This window comes from Coenobita brevimanus, chromosome 73 (assembly GCF_032717465.1).
Source record: "Coenobita brevimanus isolate Jiangsu-jjx chromosome 73, ASM3271746v2, whole genome shotgun sequence".
NCBI classification, from domain to species: Eukaryota; Metazoa; Arthropoda; class Malacostraca; order Decapoda; family Coenobitidae; genus Coenobita; species Coenobita brevimanus.
Genome location: NC_137026.1, coordinates 6,448,616 through 6,469,944, shown reverse-complemented (window position 1 = coordinate 6,469,944; position 21,329 = coordinate 6,448,616). Strand labels below are relative to the sequence as shown.

Below are 21,329 nucleotides of genomic sequence, written 5' to 3'. Positions count from 1 at the left end.
TGGAGAGAAATTGTGAATGAATAAGTGATGACGCAGCCCTGAAGGGATATTCTCCCGCAATTTGGTCTGATCAGCTAGTCAGGTCAGGTGCGGGTAAGGGGATGGGTCTGTTATGATGTGGCAGGGGTAAACCAGTTCTGCTGTCGGGCCCTGCTTCGGATGTCACTGATTGCATTGCGCAGTTGACCCTTGTGCGGTGTGGTGCGGTGAGGATCTGTCCGTTCTCCCCTTTGGGGCTAAGATGGGAATGAATGTGTTTGAATGGATGAGTTAATGGGGGGTGTGTCGTCCTGTCTCGGCTACCTCCCTTTCCTTGGGGGAAGCAGCCTAGGTATATAGATAGATAGATAGATTATTAATATTATATCTTCATTATTATTTTCGTTACTATTTTCATTATTATTATAATAATAATAATTATAATAATAATTATAATTATAATTATTATTTTCATTATTATTATTCTTACCATTATTATTATTATTTTCATTGTTATTATCATTATTATTATTATTATTATTATTATTATTATTACTACTACTACTACTACTACTACTACTACTACTACAACTACTACTACTACTACTGCTACTACTACAACTACTACCACTACTACTACTACTACTACTACTACTACTACTATCATTATCTTCATTATTAATTTCATTATTATCATTTTTCATGATGATGATGATGATAATGATGAAGATGATGATGATGATGATGATGATTATTATTATTATTATTATTATCAGCAGAAGCAGCAGCTGCATTTTCATTATTTTCATTATATCATATTTTTATTATTATTATTATTATTATTATTATTATTATTATTATTATTGTCATTATCATTATTTTTCCATTATGTATTTTTTGCTTGCCAACTCTAATCGCTGGGGACTCTTCATACAGGAGTTAGTTAAAGCCTTCAATGACCCCTTCAGCACGAGTAGCCTTCCTAAAATTAACTATAATTGCCTATCAGCCCCGGAAATTAACTGACAATAAGTCACCGGTCTGAAAGGGTCAAGGATGAATGATAATGATACAGGGACGCTATATTATGGATAATGCCAGGCGGAAGAAGTACCCCTCGAGTGACACAGAGCCTTATTTAGTGTTTTAGCTGGATACCGTAGCTGTGTGGAGTTAAAGCTGCTGTGTCTTACCTCAGATAGCTGTGTAGACTGTGAGGAAAGCTAGATGGGTGTTAAACAGGTGTATATACTATTGTTGAGGCTTTCTTTTATGCAAAAAAAAAGGAACCAAAGGCCAGGAGCCAGCGAGATTGTTCCCTCCAAGAAAATAAAAAAAAACAAAATAACAGAGAGCCAGATTCAGGATCTGCTCATTTCGAGATACCTGGACACACTAAGTTTAGAAGAATGGAGATCGTGGGCAGTAGGAAATAAAGACAGGGGGAGGCAATTCCAGAGTTGATCTGTTGCATACATGAAGGACTGGGAGTAACGGTTAACTCTTGCATTAGAGAGTTGAACAGAGAAGAGATAAGAGTTTGTTGCTAGACGGATGCTACGCACCTTTCGCAGAGGTGGAGGAATTCAAACAGACAGTTCAGAGGAACAGTGATCATGATGTAGCAATAGAAAAGAGATATGGATGCAACAGTGCGGCGAAGAGGCAGAGGCTGAAGGGAGCCAGTAAGAGGGGGAGAGTTAATGAGACGAAAAGCCTTTGACTCAGCCTTGTTGAGAAGAGCTGTACTGTACACAGGGTGGGGTGGGGGGAATAAAACCCGTATATCAAGTCAACAGTTGTGCAGGGATAAAGAAGGCACGGAGTCGGCTTAGCACACCTAATCTCTTGGAAGCAGATTTTACAAGAGAGATAATATCTTTCTAAGGCAGTGGTTCTTAACCTTTTTTGAGTCACGGACCTCTTCGAGAATCTGGTGAACGCTATGAACCCCTTCCCTACAAAAATGCACATAAGCACAAACGCAGCATTCTGCATGCAATGAATATACATTATTTTATTGAAAACTACCTCACGCAGTGTATCACAAAGTATAAAACAGTCTTTACAAAGAATTATGTTTCTCACTCTTTTTCATGCAAAAACTAATGGCCACTCGAAAAAATGAAATACATCAAACTTGAGCAAATTAAACAAAACAAAACTTTAAGTCGCTCAAAGGTTCATTTCAGTGAGAGAGTTGTTGTTGCTGTTTGGCTTGAATAAGATGAAATTGTGGAGTGGTCTTTGACAAGGCAACACGCATGTCATCGTTGACATCCAGTTGATTTCGACTTTTCATTTTGATTGAAACAAGCACTGAAATCCCTGACTCACAAAGGTATGTAGTTGCAAACTGAATCACAGCACCCATAGCTCGCTTTACCAGACGAGGGTAGGCTTGTGTCAACGAACACCAGAATTCTTCAAGACTTCGAGTTTGTTTGTTCGTTTTTGTTTTAAGTTAATGATGCCTAACGGCATCACTCAATCTCGCTAAATTGTTCTCAATTATTCTGACCTTCACGGACCCCCCAAAGAGTCCATGGACCCCAGGTTAAGAACCCCTGTTCTAAGGTAAGTCCCGAGATAATGAAACCCCAAGTATGTTAAGGCAGAATGTCTTAACTGAACGGCTTTATATACAGTGGTGAGTGCTGAAGATATTCGTAATCACCTCCCTTCCATTAAGTCTAGATTCAAGTTTATAATAAGGAAAGTCTTGTAAGTTTCCATCTAACAATTTACCATTACTAAAGAGAGGTGCTGAGGGTGAAAGACATATACTACAGGGCAAAAGGTGTTTCTTTGTTACTGTTTGGATTTCACTGGGTTCAGAAATGATAAAAACCTAATAATATCATTGTAGAAATATAGACATCTTGTAAAGCTAATAAATAAACCAGCTTGGGAAGGATGGCCACTTTGCTAATATCATCATCATAATTTGCATCACTGTAACTCATAAAAAGGCCACACTGACAGCGAGTGGGTGTGGACGGGAACACAAGCCCACCTGAGGGCAAACTATAAAAGCTGACAGGTAATTTTTCTCACTTTGGCCGGTGCGGGCAGTGGCATTTCGACCATACCCTCTGTGTGGGATGCATCAAATACCGAGCATAATGACGAATATTTATTACAATGCAACGGAAGACGAATGGATCAAAAAAATTATTAACGCCAGCCTTGTCTGGTCTCTGCTCATTCACACCCTCTCGCTTCTCGTGTGGACTCGACCCAAAGGTGGAAAAAAAGGATAAGTAGAGAAGGAAAGGCAACTGGAGTGAGGCTGAGGGAGTGGATGAGTGCGTGGCAAGGGGAGGGGATTAATAGGAAGGTGTGTGTTGTGGGAAGTGGTGGGCTGCGGCAGCCAGGCTCCACCTACATAGCACAGCCTCCACTACCTGAGACTACCTGGCATGGCGGACAACCGGCAGCGGGTGAGGGGGTAGGGGGTTTCAAGAATACTCCCCCAGTATCCCTGCTTGTCGTACGAGGCGACTAAAAGGGTTGGTGGTGGGTTAGTGCCCCACCCCGTAAAAAGAACTAACTAAAAAAGCAAATAAAGCGCCTCGGACCCGGACGGACCATACGTTGACGACTAAGGAACGGACAAAGGACATTCTGAGAGTAGGAACGTGGAATGTGAGAGGAGTGAATGATGAAGTGAAAGAGAGAGATTGTCCAGGTGCTTGAGGATGCAAAAGTGGATATATGTGGATTGACTGAAACTAAATGGTAAGGTGAAAGGATGAGAGAATGGGAATACGGTGTAGGTATATGTGCGGGAGTCAGTGAGAATGAGAGGGCAAGAGAGGGAGTATGTCTGATGATAAGCAAGAAGTGGAAGGAGAATATAAGAGAGTATGGAACAGTGGGTGCAAGGATTGTATGGGTGAGGATGAAAGTAGGTATACAAGCATGGGCGATTGTATGTGTGTATGCTCCAACAGAGGATCGAGTGGCAAGAGTGAAAGATGAGTTTTGGGCGAGAGTAGAAGCATGTATGGACAAGTTTGAGAGGAGCGAGAGAGTGCTGTTGATTGGAGACATGAATGGCAAAGTCGGGAATGTACGAGTGGATGGAGTGGTTGGTCAGTGGGGTGTGCCAGCAGAAGTAGATGGGAATGGTAGTGCTTTGGTGGACATCTGTGCTGGTAAGGGGTTGGCAATAGCCAACACCTACTTTCGTCATAAGATGATCCACCGGTATACATGGAGAGTAATGAGGAGGATGGATGGTGAACTTGTTGAAAGAAAGGCAATGATAGACTACGTGTGTGTGGATGAGCGAATGAGAAGACAAGTGTTGGATGCAAGGGTGTGGAGAGGGTGGGGGAATGGAGTCTCGGACCATCACTTAGTGATGGCCAAGGTAGAGCTGCAAAGAAAGTGGTTGAGGAGGCGAAGGGGAAGACAGGAGGAAACAGCTCCTGTGAGAAGAGTGGAGAAATTGCAAGATAGTGAGAAGAGGACAGAGTATAAGAGCATAGTGGAAGAAAGATTGGGAAGGTATGAGCTAGAGCAGATGGAAGGGGTGGAAGACGTATGTAAGATATTCACGGAAGAGATAAGCGCAGCATGTGAGGCGGTTTGTGGAGTGAGGAGGAGATGCAAGGGTGTGCAAGGGACAGCATGGTGGAATGATGAGGTGAAACGAGCTGTGGAACAAAAGAAGAAGGCATATGGTGAATGGTTGGCGAGTAGAGGTAGGGGAGAAGATGAGAGAGAGAAGAGAGAGGTATATGTGAGCAGGAGAAGGGAGGTTAAGAGACTGGTGAAGGAGAGTAAGAAGAAAGTGGATGAAGAGTTTGGGAGGAATCTGAGTGTGAAATGGAGGGAGAGTAAGAAATTGTTTTGGAAGGAGGTAAAGAAAGTAAGGCAGTGTGAAAGGGGAAATAGTAGGGGAGTGAAAGATAGGAATAATAGATTGTTGGTGGAGAAGAGAGAGAAATTGAGGAGATGGAAGGAGCACTTTGAGGATTTGTTGAATGTAGAGAGTGAGAGCAGTGTGAGTATAAGTGGTTGGGGAATGGCTGGGAGAAGAAGAGATGAGAGGAGGGAGGAAGAGATCAGTAGGTCGGAAGTAGTGGAAGCGATGAAGAAGATTAAGCTGGGAAAGGCCCCAGGAATTGATGAAGTGTGTGGTGAAATGCTTAGGTATGGGGGTGAGATTGTTGTGGAGTGGATATGGAAGTTGTGTAGATTGGCTTGGGAAGAGGGAAGGGTTCCAGAGGACTGGAAATCAGGTATAATTGTTCCTCTGTACAAAGGAAAAGGGGAGAGAGAAGTATGTGGTAACCATAGGGGTATTTGCCTTCTTAGTGTGACTGGTAAAATATATGGTAGAATACTCATTGATAGGGTTAGGCATATGACAGAGGAGCTAGTTGGAGAAGAACAAGGGGGATTTAGGAAGGGAAAAGGGTGTGTAGATCAGATATTTGTTCTAAGATGTTTAGTGGAGAAGTATCTAGAGAAGGGAAGGAAAGTGTATGCTGCCTTCATGGACTTGGAGAAAACTTATGACAGAATAGATAGGAAAGGTATGTGGAAGGTATTAAGAATATATGGAGTGGAGGGGAAATTGTTGAGTGCTGTGAAGAGTATGTACGAGGGAGCTAGGGCTACGGTGCGAGTGGATGGTGAGCTGAGTGAGTTCTTTGATCTCAATGTGGGACTGAAACAGGGGTTTGTAATGTCTCCATGGCTGTTTAATATATATATGGATGGGGTCGTAAAGGAGGTACAAGGTAGGGCAGTGGATGTGGGGGTGGCCCTAATGAATGAGGGTGAGATTTGGAAGCTTCCGGTGTTGCTGTTTGCTGATGATACAGTATTGTTGAGTGAAGATGAATGGGAGTTGCAAGGTTTGGTGAATGAATTTGGGACAGTGTGTAGGAGGAGGAAGCTGAAAGTTAATGTAAACAAAAGTAAAGTTATGGTGTTTGAGAGGAATGAAGTCACAGAGTGTGCAGTGAGGTTGGATGGTGAGGATATGGAGAATGTGAGTGCATTCAAGTACTTGGGTAGTGTGATGAGTAAGGATGGAACTTTGGGGGATGAAGTACGTGAAAGGGTACAGCAGGGAAGGAAGGTTGTTGGCACACTGAAAGCAGTGATGAGAAATAGGGAGGTGAGTATGGAAGTTAAGAAGTCTCTGCATGATGGTATTGTGATCCCTACCCTGACGTATGGAAGCGAGGCGTGGACCTTGCAAGAGGGGAACAAGTCAAGAGTGAGAGCAGTGGAAATGAGTTACTTGAGAGGAGCATGTGGAGTGACATGGAGGGACAGGTTGACGAATGAAGAAGTGAAGGAACGTTGTGGGGTAGATGTGGATGTGGTTGAAAAGATTAGGAGAAATACACTGAGGTGGTTTGGACATGTGGAGAGGATGGAGAGTGAAAGACTGACTAAGAGGGTGTATGTGGGTGAGGTGGAGGGAGGGAGAGGGAGGGGTAGACCGAGGATGAGGTGGAGGGATGGAGTTGAGAGGTATATGAGGGAGGGGGGGGTGAGTTGGGGGGAGGGGATTCAAATGGTGGGTGACAGAGTGACTTGGAGGCGTTTTGTCTGTGGCCACCCTTTGCGGGATTAGGGCGTTGGGCTATAGATAGATAGATAGATAGTGTTGTGGGAAGTGGTGGGCTGCGGCAGCCAGGCTCCACCTACATAGCACAGCCTCCACTACCTGAGACTACCTGGCATGGCGGACAACCGGCAGCGGGTGAGTTGCCACACGCCCTCCTGCTGCTGCTGCTACTGCTGCTGCTACCGCTGCTGTTTGCTGCTGATGTTGGTGCTGATGGCAGTGGCGGGGTTGCTGCACGGGGGAGCTGGCGTCGTTGCTCTCTGTGCTGGAGTCTTGCCCACCTCCGGGAGTGTCCACTGCAACAAAGAAAACTTGGATCCAGAATCACGAACAAAGTTATGGCCAGTCCCCTATCATGACCGGGATTTCCTTTCGTATGAAGGAGAAGGAGCACAGAATCTCCCTATGTCTCTTGTTTTTCCTCCAGAAACAAGTGTTACAAACATCAGGAAAATTAACATAGATTACAGTACAACTGTTTTAGCAGAATGAACATGGAAAGAAAAGTATAAAATCCTCCCATTGCTCTTGTTCATCCTACAGATGCAAATCATAAGTACGACGGGGGTTTGACTGTATTATATATATATATATATATATATATATATATATATATATATATATATATATATATATATATATATATATATATATATATATATCCATCCATCATCGAATCCTACATTGCCCCATGAGGAGCGTAGGAGCCCAGGGCTAGGCAGTTGGTCCCGACATTTAAGATGAGAGTGACCAGCCTCACTCATCCCTGAGTGGCATTACCTGAGCAATCAACCCCAACCACCCCTTGGATATACTGTAAACCTTCACCAGCTCAATCCGATTGGAGTGCAACAATTACCCACTAAACCACCAGGCGCCAAAATTTGGATATATGGTTACCACCCAGCGTAGTAAATGGTTTCCTGGTGTTCAGGAAACCATTTGGCTTGTCACTCAGTGTAGAGTCACCCACAGGAAAGAATGAAGCAAAGAAAGACAGAAGAGGGAGTGTAAAGTCACCCGTAGGCAGAAGGACAAGGAAAGAATGAAGGAAAGAAAGACAGAAGAGGATGGAAAGAAAGAAAGATGGAGGAGAGGAAAGGGCAGACACCCAACAGCAGCACTGCATCGAGTGAGTGGATGGTGAGCGCCCCCACCCACCACTTGAAATATATATATATATATATATATATATATATATATCTATATATATATATATATATATATATATATATATATATATATATATATATATATATATATATATGTATAAATTACAGATACAGTAGATTGATTGTGGAAACTGAATCTATCCCTTTGTTTGTTCTATAGGGCTGTCACAGTGTCCCTTTCCTCTTAAAAAAATTATTCATATAACGAAACACATTGCAATATGATGTTGTTGTTGCTGTTGCTTAATCTCGGTCTACCTGGCCGAGCTGACTGCAGGTAAGCAGCTGCCCCTGTGGGATGGTGCCACTGTTGATGCTGTGTCTGCGTCGTGGTGGTGTGTTGTGCAGTACTTCATAATGTATGTTATGTTGTGTGGGCATATTTACAAGCAGGGCACGTGTCACCTGTGATTGCACCCAGCCTAAATTTATGCTGGTAATTGTGGAGGGCCGGGTGATGTCCTGATCTAAGCCTACCCAGTTCGATCAGCTCTATTTAGGATGCCTCTGATGGGTGGATGTTGGGATGGGGGCATGAAGTATAGTGATCTGATCAAGGTGCTGCACTGCCATGTGTGTGAGCTGTATAATTATGTAGTTGTTTCTTCATTGTCGGGCCCTGCTGCGGATGTCACTGATTGCATTGCGCAGTTGACCCTTGTGCGGTGTGGTGCGGTGAGGATCTGTCCGTTCTCCTCTTTGGGGCTAAGATGCGAATGAATGTGTTTGAATGGATGAGTAAATGGGGAGTGTGTCGTCCTGCCTCGGCTACCTCACTTTCCACGGGGGAAGCAGCCTAGGTATATAGAATAGATAGATAGTATGCGCCAAGGCAAGATCGTGCTAGCAGAGAGAGAGAGAAGAGTTCTGGACAAATGTGGAAGTTTGCATGGAAAAGTTTGGAAGGAATGAGAGAGTGTTTTTGATCGGTGATATGAATGGTAAAGTAGGGAATGTGAAGGTGGATGGAATAGTTGGTGACTGGGGTGTGCCTGCTGAGATAGATGAGAATGGCAGTGCGTTTGTGGACATTTGTGCTGGGAGGGGGTTGGTGATAGCCAATACCCTCTTCAGGCATAAAATGATCCACAGGTATACATGGCGAGTGATCAGAAGGGTGGGTGGTGAACTGAATGAAAGGAAGGCAATGATTGATTATGTGTGTGTGGATGAAAGGATGTGAAGATGTGTAATGGATGCAAGAGCTTATAGAGGCTGGGGGAGTGGACTTTCTGACCACTGCTTCGTGGTGGCCAGAATTAGGATCCAAGTAAGATGGAGAAATAGAAGAAGGGAAAGACAAGAGGATGAGAAAAAGGCAGAGTATAAGAGAGAAGTGGAGGAACGATTGGGCAAATATGAATTGGAGCAGATGGGGGACGTGGAAGGTGTGTGCAGGATATTTAAAGAAGAAATATGTGCAGCATGTGATGTGGTGTGTGGGATGAAGAGAAGGCAGAGGGGGGTGCAAGGAACAGCGTGGTGGACTGAAGAGGTGAGACAGGCTGTGGCACAAAAGAAGAAAGCATACAATGAATGGATGAGAAATAGGGGCGTGGAAGAAGTTGAGAGACGGAAGAGAGAGTTATATGTAGAAAGAAAGAGAGAGGTGAAAAGATTAGTAAGAGAGAGTAAGAAGAGAGTGGATGAGGAATTTGGAAGGAATTTGAGTGTAAAGTGGAGGCACTGTAAGAAAATGTTCTGGAAAGAGGTGAAGAGAGGAAGACAGGGTGGAAGTGAGGTTAGCAGGGGAGTGAAAGATAAAAATGGTAGATTACTAGTGGAGCAGGGTGAAAAAGTGAGCAGATGGATAGAACACTTTAAGGAATTGTTGAACATACAGGATGGAAGTAATGCGAGTATATGTGGCTGGGGAATGGCTGGGAGAAGGAGGGAGGTGAGAAGACAGGAAGAAATCAGTAGGATAGAAGTTGTGGAAGCAATGAAGAAAGTGAAATTGGGGGAAGCCCCAGGAATTCATGGAGTGTGTGGTGAAATGCTGAAGCATGGGGGAGAGATAGTAGTAGAATGGATGTGGAAGATGTGCAGATTGGCCTAGGAGGAAGGTAGAGTCCCGGAGGATTGGAAGTCAGGTATAATTATTCCCTTGTACAAAGGAAAAGGGGAAAAAGAAATGTGTGGTAATCATAGGGGCATTTGTCTTCTTATTATAATAGGAAAAGTGTATGGTAGGATACTTATTGACAGAGTTAGAGAAAGAACAGAGGAATTAGTTGGAGAAGAACAGGGAGGCTTTAGGAAGGGAAGAGGTTGTGTAGATCAGATATTCATTCTTAGATCTTTAGTGGAAAAGTTTCTAGAGAAGGGAAAGCAGTTGTATGTGGCTTTCATGGATTTGGAGAAAGCATATGACAGGGTGGATAGACAAGGATTGTGGAAAGTATTAAGAATATATGGAGTAGATGGGAAGTTGTTGAATGCTGTGAAGAGTATGTATGAAGGTGCTAAGGCTGCAGGGCGTGTGGATGGTGAACTAAGTGAATTTTTCTCTGAAGGTTGGGTTGAAACAGGGATGTGTCATGTCTCCATGGTTGTTCAGTCTGTACATGGATGGGGTAATAAAAGAGGTACAAGGTAGGGTAGTGGATGTTGGAGTGGCCCTGGTGAGAGAGGGTAGTGTTTGGAAACTCCCTGTACTGTTGTTTGCAGATGATACTGTGTTGTTGAATGAAGACGAAGGAGAGCTGCAAGGCTTGGTGGATGAGTTTGGGAGAGTGTGTAAGAAACAGAATCTAAAGGTGAATGTAGGGAAGAGTAAAGTGATGGTCTTTGAGAGAGGTGAAGTCAGTGAATGTACAGCGAGGTTGGATGGTGAGGAATTGGAAAATGTGAGTACGTTTAAGTACTTGGGTAGTGTGATGAGTAAGGATGGAGGTTTGGAGGGTGAAGTGCTTGAAAGAGTACAGCAGGGAAGAAAGGTTGCTGGTTCCTTGAAAGCATTGATAAGAAACAGGGAAGTGAGCATGGAAGTGAAAAAGTTACTACATGACAGTATTGTGATACCAACTCTAACTTATGGAAGTGAAGCTTGGACGTTGTTGGAAGGACACAAGTCAAGAGTGATAGCAGTGGAAATGAGTTATTTAAGAGGAGCCTGTGGAGTCACATGGAGAGACAGGCTGACGAATGAGGATATAAAGGAGCGTTGTGGTGTGGATGTGGATGTGATAGGAAGCGTTATGAGGAACACACTGAGGTGGTTTGGCCATGTGGAGAGGATGGAGGGTGAAAGACTGACGAAGAGAGTGTATGTGAGTGAGGTGGAGGGGGGAAGAGGGAGGGGGAGGCCGAGGATGAGATGAAGGGATGGGGTGGAGAGGTATATGAGAGAGGGGAGTGTGAGTTGGGAGCAGGGCAGTGAAATGGCGGGGGACAGGACGACATGGAGGCGATTTGTTTGTGGCCACCCCAAAAGGGATTGAGGCGTCTGGCAATAGGTAGATAGATAGTTTCTTCATTGCCAGTGTAGGAACTAGAAAGGTCTGGAGATATAATGTTTTCCAAGAGGGTCTGCGATTGTTTGTGTCATGACTGTTTTGTGTGTCATGTTTTGTTGTGTGGCTGTCCTGTATTAATAGGGGTGTTGTGGACTGGGACAGACTGCTGCATAGAACCGTGTGCCCCTTATATCAGGGAGTCTCTAACAGGGAGGAGTTTTGTCTCAAATTATATGAGTCGCGGGAGTGTCATTGGTGCACTCAGTGGCGATAAGAGCAATGTTACGTATCGTGTGCAAGATGGGGTAGTGGGTGTTAGATAGAAAGGCAGCCAAAAGGGAGAGGGCAGGGCGACATGGAGGAGATATGTTTATGGCTACCCCCTATGGGATTGAGGCGTCTGGCTATAGATAGATGGAAATTATAGATCTGGACTGGTGACAATTTTCAGTGGCCAAATTGCGTCATCATACTGGCTTCTATGGACTCATGAGGCTGATTGTCTCGTCCACCGGGAGAGTTGCAGAAGCGGCTTCAGGAGTTCTGCAGGCGATTGTACCTCTGGATCGGCTCTTCGGGCGGTGGTGGCGGCCCCTGGTGTCCTTCCTGGCATCCTTCGGCCACGCCCTCTGCTGGTCCTTGGCGGCAGTGGGGGCATTCTGGGTACCACTGGTCATCGATTTGGGTCGACTCCCGTACTCCCCACCACGACTGCCTCGGCTGATGTAAGCGATCTCTGTTACAGCAAGACACGGAAGATTTAGTGCGTTTACTTCAACCTGGCAAAGTTATACACAATTTCTGGCATAGCAAGATACAGACTATAGTGTGTTTGTTTTAACCTGATAAAGATAACTGCAATCTCTGGCATAGCAAGACAGAGCCTATAGTGTGTCTTGGCTATGACGTACAAATTAGTCTCTTCACTTTAACTTGGCCCAGATTTTCGTTCCCTTGTAGCATCTTTCACGTATCTCAGAGGCAGGGTAAGACAGCAGTAAGGCTCTGTAAGGCTCTGCATATTTTTCTTGGCACTTCTTCGTGACTGAAGCCAAATCCTAGGGTAAATCTATTGTTACAGCTCAGTGGCAGAATGTTACTCTCTTGCATCAGCTCAGCATTCAAGTCAGAGACATGGTAATTTTAGGCCAGGTTAAAGTGAAGGGAGTATTGACTAAATGTTTATGCATCACCAGCTGACTGTTGGGTATCTGCCTTAACCCAGCCTCACTCCTGCCTCACCCCTGCCTCATCCTCGCTTCATCCCTGTCTCCCCCTCGCCTGTCTCCTAATGTGACTCCTGCCTGTATCTGCCTCACTCATGACTCTTCTAGTATGCCTTTTACCTATATCTGCCTCACCCCTGTCTTACCCCTGCCTCACTCCTGTTTCATCTCTGCCTCATCTTAGCCTGTCTCCTTCTAGTGTGACTCCTGCCTACATCTGTCTTACCGCTGCCTCCCCCCCTGCCTCACCTGTCTGCTTGTAGTGTGACTCCTGCCTACCCCAGCCTCATCCCTGCCTCACCCCTGCCCCACCCCTGCCTCACCCCTGCTCCACCCCTGCCTCAACCCTGCCTCACCTGCCTCCTTGTAGTGGGACTGGGACCACTGCCTCACCCCTGCCTCACCTGCCTCCTCGTAGTGGGACTGGGACCGCTGTCTCACCCCTGCCTCACCTGCCTCCTTGTAGTGGGACTGGGACCGCTGCCTGGGGACCTGACCGTAGGCTGGGGACTGCTGGGGCTGGTGACAGTCACTGGGAGGGGGGATGAAGGGAAGCAGCAAGGCAGTCACGAGAAGTCATTGTGCGCTAGGACAATTTGTACTCTAAGGTGTCTTCCGAACTACCCACGCTACAAGATGCCAATACGTAGAGTTTGAGAGAGAGAGAGAGAGAGAGAGAGAGAGAGAGAGAGAGGAGGAACGAAGATGACAGAGAGGTGAAGGTGAAGGCCTGAATGAAAGGACCCACTTATCTTGCCAAGGTTACTTCAAATTTAGGACAGACTATGATTAAGTGCGTGTCAAACACCATCATAAAAAGCCTTTGTTCTTAGTTACATTTACAGTGTTTTTAATTAGATATATTTACAGTATTAATAATTATATATATTTGTGTACAGTCACCAGAGGCTCCGTATTCAGAGACAGACTTAAAGTTTCAGGTCGCAATTCTTAATTCAGAAACTTTGCTTATTAATTTCTCAATCAACTAAATACATAGTATGTCTCTTGCCCTGTTAGCTGTAAAGAGATCCATCCAATCAAATACAAACGCAGTGCTCTGAGCTTGAAGTCTGTTTGTAAACGCATTAATAGAGGGAGGAAGCGTGCATTTGCGTCATTAACAATATTGCTGGCTATTTACTGCTTTTATAAGGAGGGTCGTATATTGCACCCATCTATCTTGTCTTTGAGGGGACGGCTCAGTCTGCTAGTTCGGGAAGGACTGGTGTTTTTGTCTACTGAAATTGCTAATCAACCATGCAGAGAGTTTAGGTGAAGAGCAGACAGTATAAAGTATAAAACTGGTGGAAAGCAGACAAATAATGCCTGGTAGACGCTGGTAACGCTGATTAAGCCGTACCCGCAACACACGAAAATAGGGACGTGTAAAATATGGACCAGCCTACTCTGTACAAGTATCTGTGTAAAATAACTACGGGATAAAGTCGACTGATTGGTATTTAAGGGAATATCTGTGGATGTGATAGGAAGCGTTAGGGGGAACACACTGAGATGGTTTGGCCTTGTGGAGAGGATGGAGGGTGAGAGACTGACGAGGAGAGTGTATGTGAGTGAGGTGGAGGGAGAGAGAGGGAGGAGGAGGCCAAGGATGAGATGGAGGGACGAAGTGGAGAGGTATATGAGAGAGGGAAGTGTGGGCTGGGAGTAGGGCAGTGAAATGGCGGGGGCCAAGGCAACATGGAGGCCATTTGTTTGTGGTCACCCCTTGCGGGATTAAGGCATCTGGCAATAGATAGACAGACAGGTAAATCTTAAGGCTCTGAAGTATTATCCTGTCTTTCACTTATATTTACTCCAGTCTATCGTCCTCTATATTGTGTACGTAATACGTAAATCCGTATGTAATATAGTCATGGCTTAAAGGCCATTGGTTGATTGCTGTTATACTCTTCTCGCTCCAACATGGCCCAGATTTTCGCTCTTTTGTAGCTTACTCCATACAACTCAAAGCACAATAAGACAATACTGCAACTCTACCTCCTTTCCACGGCACTTTTCTGTGACTAGCATCATATTCTATTGTTATTATAGTTTTACACCTCAACATTCAAGATGGATAGATGGAAATTTTAGGCCAAGTTAGAGTAAAAGGAGTATAGTAGGAGGCATAGGGACATACAGGGATCTGAGGCCTCATTCTGTGCTACATTTACTTCAAGGAAACTGTTTCGTGTAATACTATTTAGTCTCCATGTCATGTATATTTTTTTATGCAAGGAAGGAGGAACCAAAGGGAAGGAGCCAGCAAATTATTCTCTCCAAGAAAACCAAAACAAGATAACAGGGAGGCAAATTCCAGCTCCGTTCATTAATGTGTAATTGCTTGAGTGCTATAATGGTGGGCTAAAGTCGACTGCTTAACTGTTACCTGAAGGTGGCATAGGGGCATATCTCATAAGGATCCGACGCCTCATCCTGCATCTTGAGAGAGGCGAGAGACCCCCTTGGCTTCTTGGTCGGGGCTGGGGAATACACGTGACCTCCTCGCGTGAGTTGGCAGTTCTTGGCGTTGTCCTCCTCGCCGCTGCCGCCCTTCTGGTCCACACTCTGGCCCTGTCTGCTGGTCAGGGATACGGTTAGTTATGCTGTTTCATCATCATCATCATCATCTGTATCTTCCTCTTCCTCCTCCTACTACTCCTCCTCTTCATCATCATAATCGCTATCATTTTTATCATCATCATCATCATCATCATCATCATCATCAGCATCAGCATCATCATCATCATCATCATCATAATCTTCATCATCATCATCATCGTCATCATCAATGGGTGAAGCAAGGTTCAGAAAGCAAGAAGAAAATACAATAGAGTGAGAATTAAGACAACAGCAGGAACAGTAAAATGGGCCACACACTAACTCACTCTTCGTTCAAGCTCCGACTCCGTTTCACTTTTTTCCTGTATTTTTTCCCACATTTTTCTTGGTTTAACTTGATCAAAATTTGCTAACTCTTCATCTTGAATGTTGAGTTGTAACTAGAGACTGACACAAGATACAGCGCTAGTCACGAAGAAGTGTTATGGAAAGGATACACAGCAAAAGGTCTCAACTCTGCCAATGAGCTACGGGAAGTTAGCTGGAAAAGAACGAAAATGTATGCGAAGCTAAGGTGAAAAATCTTTACTTAATTACTGTCTATAATTAATTTATATATAAAATAATGTCAAAGCGTTTATATTTTGATTCTGACAGCCATAACACCGTGACTTATATGGCAAACAAGGAAAACATAGACTGCTAGAAAAGGGAAGGAATTACGCAGCGATGATACACAGGAGAAAAGGATTAATGTAGCAGTGAAAACAGAAGAAATCTACAGTAGCAGTGAGGCAAGAAAACAAAGTTGCTACAAAATATTCAGCTATCACGTGAGGAAGATCGCCAGCACTTTCTTCCGGCAGTTGCAATGGGAAGTGCCACGTGAAATATTTTTGATTGTTACCATTATGAAGAACACAATGTAAGACTCTGCACGTATTCTCGTCGGTTGAGGAAGCTCCCTAACACATTTTCCTAAGCGATTTAGTTTGCTTATTACACCTCACTGTGCCCTTGTGTTACACAAACCCTTTCCATATCGCCATACTTTGCATAAATATCGTACAGAATGATATTAACTAGTCATATCCAAAAATAAATCGCTAAGGAAGAGGTGCTAGGGAGCTTCCTTGTCCGATGATAATATGAGCTTGTGTGGAGGAAGATACGCCCTGAAGAAGGCGGAAGAAAGTGTTAGAGAAGTTAGGACGTAATACTGATATGGAACTGAAGGTGATTTGTGGCCCGTTGATTTCCCTCTATCTCTCTGTTCCTTTATTTACGGAGCCTTTCTATGAGACAGTATGTGTGTGTGTGTGTGTGTGTGTGTGTGTGTGTGTGTGTGTGTGTGTGTGTGTGTGTGTGTGTGTGTGTTCATACCTAATTGTATCTTTACAGGAATGAGTCAAGCTCGTACTGTCCCGTGTCTTAAACCATATTTATCGTATATATCCTTAAATTTGTGAATTATTTTGGCACACACTATTTCATTTGGTAGTGCATTCCACTGATCAATTGCTCTGTTTGGGAAACTGAATTTCCTCACGTCTTTATCACCTCTCTTCTTATGCAGCTTTTTGCAGTGTCTTCTTGCTGATGCTTCCCCATAGTTTAAGAAATCATTTATGTCTATTTTCTCCTTCCCTGATATGCATTTATATAGCATTATCATGTCACCTCTTTTCCTTCTCTCCTGTAGTGTTGGTAGATTCAGTTTTAGTCTTTCTTCGTAGCTTAGATCCCTTAAGCTTGGTATCCATCTTGTAGCGGCCCTTTGAACTTTTTCAATCTTGTCTATGTGTATTTTGAGGTGAGGACTCCAGACTACTGATGCATACTCCAGGGTTGGTCTGATGAATGATGTTATTATCGTTCTTAGCATGTCTTCATTTATGTATGTGAATGTTATTCTCATATTTGCAAGCAGGCAGTGTATACATGTTCCGTACCTTCTCACTGATGTGGTCAGCCGGAGATAGTCTCTTATTGATAATCACACCTAGGTCCTTCTCTGTTTCTGATGTGTGTAGGGTTTTATTTCCTAACGTATAATCCCAATCAGGTCTTTTTCCACTTTTACCAAACTTGATTACATGACACTTGTCCACATTGAATTCCATTTGCCATGTATTACTCCATTCATGAAGTTTATTTAATTCTTCTTGTAGCTCTTTACAAGAGTCTGTGTTAGTAATTCTCCTTTGTATTTTTGCATCATCTGCAAACATATTTAGATAGCTTTCATTTCCAGTGTTACTGTCTATATCATTTATATACACTAAAAACATGATTGGTGCCAGCATTGAGCCCTGTGGTACTCCACTAGTCACTTCTTTCCATGATGAGTAGTTTCCCCTTAGTACTGTTCTCATTTCTCTTTTTATGAGAAAATCTTGCATCCAACAAAACAGTTTGCCTCGCATTCCTCCTTGATGGTACAGTTTCCATAAAAGTCTTTGGTGTGGTACTGTGTCAAATGCTTTCTTGAAATCTAAATAGATACTGTCCACCCATCCTTCTCTTTCCTGTATTGTAGTCTGTTACTCTGTCATAGTAGCTCAACAAATTAGTAACACATGATTTTCCTTTCTGAAACCAAACTGTCTTTTTGTTATCATATTGTGTTCTTCTAGATTTACCCAAGCTTTTCTAATACCTTGCTTACAACACTGGTCAGTGATACTGGTCGGTAGTTGAGTGGATTTTGTCTATTCTCTTTCTTGAATAAGGGGACAATATTTGCTTTCTTCCAAATATCAGGTAGTTTACCTTGACTCAAGGATTTCTTGAAAATTAAAAATAATAGTTTACTTAACTCCTTTGCACATTCTCGTAGTACCCAACATGAAATTTCATCAGGACCATTTGCTTTTCCTCTGTCTAATTTACTTAACTCCTCCTGTATTACTTTTTCTGATATTTGTATATCTGGTAGTATGTGTGGGAATGCATGTTCCACATAGTCCCTCTCAAAATTTTTTTCTTCTGTAAAAACTGATTGGAAATTCTTATTTAGTGCTTCACAAAAAATATCTTTCTATTGTGTATAGGTGATTCCCTCGTCCGTAATGGATTGTATTATATCTTTTACTTTGGTTTTGCTTCTGATGTAGCTGTAAAATAGCTTCGGTTGATCACTACTTTTATTTATGATATCCTCCTCAAACTGTTTTTGGGCTTCCCTCCTTATTCTTGTATAATCGTTCCTTGCCTGTTTGTAATTATTATATGCCCTTTCACTATTGTGTCTTCTGTATCTATTCCCCAACAAATCTCTTCTTTCTTTTGATTTTTTACAGTCTGTATTGAACCATTTCTGTATTTTCTTATCTGCTTCTTTGTGCTGTGGGATGTACTTCTGGACTCCTATTTCATAAAATTCACAGAATATTTTATATACAGCATTTAAATCTTGTCCTCTAAGCTCATTTTCCCAATCAACTTCTAAGAAATACTTCTTTAGGTCTTGATAATTTCCCTTTTTATAATTTAGGTTCTTTTTGTAACTTTCATTGCTGTTAACTATGTTATGCTATCCTGAAGTTGCAATTTAGTACTGCATGGTCACTTTTGCCGAGTGGAGGGTGATATATTAAACTGTCAATATCATTTTCTTGCCTAGTAAATATGAGATCTAGCATTGAAGGTACATCGAGTCCTCTTTTTCTGGTGGTTTCCCTCACATGTTGCATTAGGAAAAACTCTTGCACGAGATCCAGGAGCTTTTGGTCCCAACAGCTTCCTTGGCTTATTATATCTAGAGTATTCCAATTTATATTTGTAATAAAATATCCAGTTAGTATAATTCTTTCCGATTTCTCTTCCATTTTATGTAGTAATGATCTTAAACTCTGAATTGTACTCTCTGCCAGGTCCTCATATTCGTCTCTTTCCCATGTGTTTGATCTGGGTGGCATGTACAAATTGGCTACAATTACTTTCCCTTCAGATGTGTTGATCTCTACTTCAATCAGTTCTACTTGTGAGGGTATATCTAGTTTTATTTCAGTGACTTTTAGATTTTTCTTAGTTAATATTATAATTGCTTCTACTTTTTTTAAGTTTCTATCTCCATATATTATATTCCTCTAAGTTTACTATGTCATTTAATATCCTTGGTGTTAATTTTGTTTCAGTTAGGCATATTATATGTGGTTCATTTTCTCTGACAATCATTCATACCTAATAATTTAGATACTATTCCATCCACATTTGAGTACATCAACTTTGTCATCTTGTTTATATACTTGTCATGACTTGGTTCCACTACCTTCCTCCTTTTTATTCCCTCCTGTTTATGTACCACTTTCGTACCTGCAATCCTATTACTTTGTAAAAAAAAATATGTTCTTTTCCTCTTCTGATCTTCCCTCATTTTTTGTTTTTGCTTCCTCCCTCTTCTCTTTCAGTAATTCCAGTTCCTCTTGTGTTAGGCATCTTTTTATCCAAACATTTTTGAACTCCTCTTTTTCCATAAGATTCTTTGCATTTTTTTGTATCTCCTCCACGGTGTTTACACTCTGGAAAGTTACCTTTAGAGGTCTTGACTTGCTTTTCTCGTATTTCCCTAACCTTTTGTGTTCCTCTATGTCTTTACTACAGATTTCCTCTGATACTTCTTTGAATAAGCTCATTACATTTGCCATCTCCTTTTTGTCTCTTGAGATCTTGTTTTTTACTTCTTCCTCTTCTATACCAGTTATTACTATAGATTTGTTGATATCTACTGAATCTCTGTCTAACTTTGGATTGTTTTGGATTATTCTTTTCACATCCTTTTTAATGCTTTTTTCTTCCACCCTTGTTTCTAAGTCTTTCTTTACTTTCACCATTTCAGTATACGTAGTTTCCACATCATATTTGTAGCTTTGCACAGCTTCATTCACCTCACTGCTCTGGTCTATCAGACTGCTTACTTGCCTAATTGTCTCTATCATTTTTGAACTCTTCCATAATACTGTCGTGGTTGACTACTGTGCTTGCCATTTCACTCATTTTCCTCATAAGTGTACTCACTTCCACTGTTAGTTCACATATGGTTGTGTCTTTCTTGTTGACCTCCCTTCCTAGTTTTTCTATTTCTTCCTTTTGCAAGTGCATCTGCTTCTTTATTTCATCAGTTTCATTCTGGAAAATCATCTCCAGTCTGTGTACACGCTCTACCAGTTTATTGTGAGTCTCCATTTCAACCAGTTCTTGGTAGAAATCATCATCTTGCTTTCTACCTTTATCCCTTTTCTTTTCCAAATTTGCTTTACTTAAGTATGTGGCCATTTTGGAATACTAAAAGCACAGAGTACATGTACTTACATTCCCTGGGGCAGTTGCAGTCTAAACAAACAATCAGCTGATTGAGCACATTCTTTCGCTACTCGGTTCTCTTTTCTGTTTGAACAAGTCTTGTTTAAACTTTTTTTTTTTTTTTTTTTTTTTTTTAGTAATAAAAAACCATTTAGTCTAACCTGGTACAGAGCTTGACTCATGTAAAGATACTAATTTAGGTAATGCCACTGGCCGTGCTGGCTCGGTATGGAGCGCTGTCAGCCCACGTCCGCTCTCCTTGGTGGCTCCTGTGTGTGTGTGTGTGTGGGGGTGTGTGGGTGTGTGGGTGGGTGAGTGTGTGCGTGTGTGTGTGGGTGTGTGGGTGGGTGGGTGTTTTGATTTTTTACTATCTTTTCTTGACCATTTTTTAAGTCACTTTACAGTGATGCATGAGTAATTTGGGTTTGGAAAATATTTCATAACTGTTTCATTTCTTCTTCTCCTTCTTCTTTTCTTTCCCCTTCTTCTCCATCTTCATCTTTCTCCTCCTCCTCCTCCTTCTCCTCTTTTTCTTCCTCTTCCTCTTCTTCCTCATTATTATTATTATTATTGCTATTGTTTTTATTATTATTATTTTTATTATTATTATTATTATTAGTAGTAGTAGTAGTAGTAGTAGTGGTAGTAGTAGTAGTAGTATTGTTATTATTATTAGTATTAGTATTGTTGTTGTTATTATTATTATTAGTAGTAGTAGTAGTATTGTTGTTATTATTATTATTATTAGTAGTAGTAGTAGTAGTAGTGGTAGTGGTAGTAGTAGTATTGTTATTATTAGTATTAGTATTAGTATCGTTGTTGTTATTCTTTTTATTATTATTATTATTATTATTATTATTATCATTAGTACTGTTATTACTATCATTATTATTATTATTATTATTATTATTAACATTAGTATTGTTATTACCATCATTATCATTATAAATTATTATTATTATTATTATTATTATTAGTATTAGTATTTTTATCATTAATATTATTATTATTTACGCATGCTCATTCT

At 42.0% G+C, this 21,329-nt stretch overlaps 1 pseudogene; it reads right to left on the bottom strand.

Annotated features, from left to right (window-relative positions):
• Window positions 1-21,329, bottom strand: part of LOC145407427 (cell adhesion molecule Dscam2-like) — a 78,220-nt pseudogene that overhangs the window by 4,937 nt on the left and 51,954 nt on the right.